The 254-nt window shown below is 76.8% G+C and overlaps 1 protein-coding gene across 1 annotated transcript in view; it reads right to left on the bottom strand.

The window, feature by feature from the left end:
* VPS72 (vacuolar protein sorting 72 homolog (S. cerevisiae)) overlaps positions 1-254 on the bottom strand; it is a 4800-nt gene that overhangs the window by 2294 nt on the left and 2252 nt on the right. The window lies entirely within an intron of this gene.

Genomic DNA, 254 nt, shown 5'->3' with positions numbered 1-254 from the left:
GCCCTCGCCCCCCTCTGCGCCTGCGCCCTGAGGGTTTGTCACCCTCGCCCCGGGTGGTCGCGTCCGCGGGGGCGAGTCCAAGTGTGTGTGTGTGGGGGGGAACAGCTACCTGGACTGCGCGTGCGCTCTGTGTGCTGGCGCGGCGTGTCCGCCCCTCCCCCCCGCGGCCGGATGGTGCGGTCCGGCGGGACGGGACCATAGCGAGGAGGGGCGGAGCCAAGCGGGGAGGGGCGCGGGTGCCGCGCGCGAGCCGG

Source organism: Haliaeetus leucocephalus, unplaced genomic scaffold (genome assembly GCF_000737465.1).
Source record: "Haliaeetus leucocephalus isolate CR32 unplaced genomic scaffold, Haliaeetus_leucocephalus-4.0 Scaffold193, whole genome shotgun sequence".
Lineage (NCBI taxonomy): Eukaryota > Metazoa > Chordata > Aves > Accipitriformes > Accipitridae > Haliaeetus > Haliaeetus leucocephalus.
The sequence above is the reverse complement of the archived record's forward strand: the minus strand, read 5'-3'. Positions and strand labels throughout refer to the sequence as shown.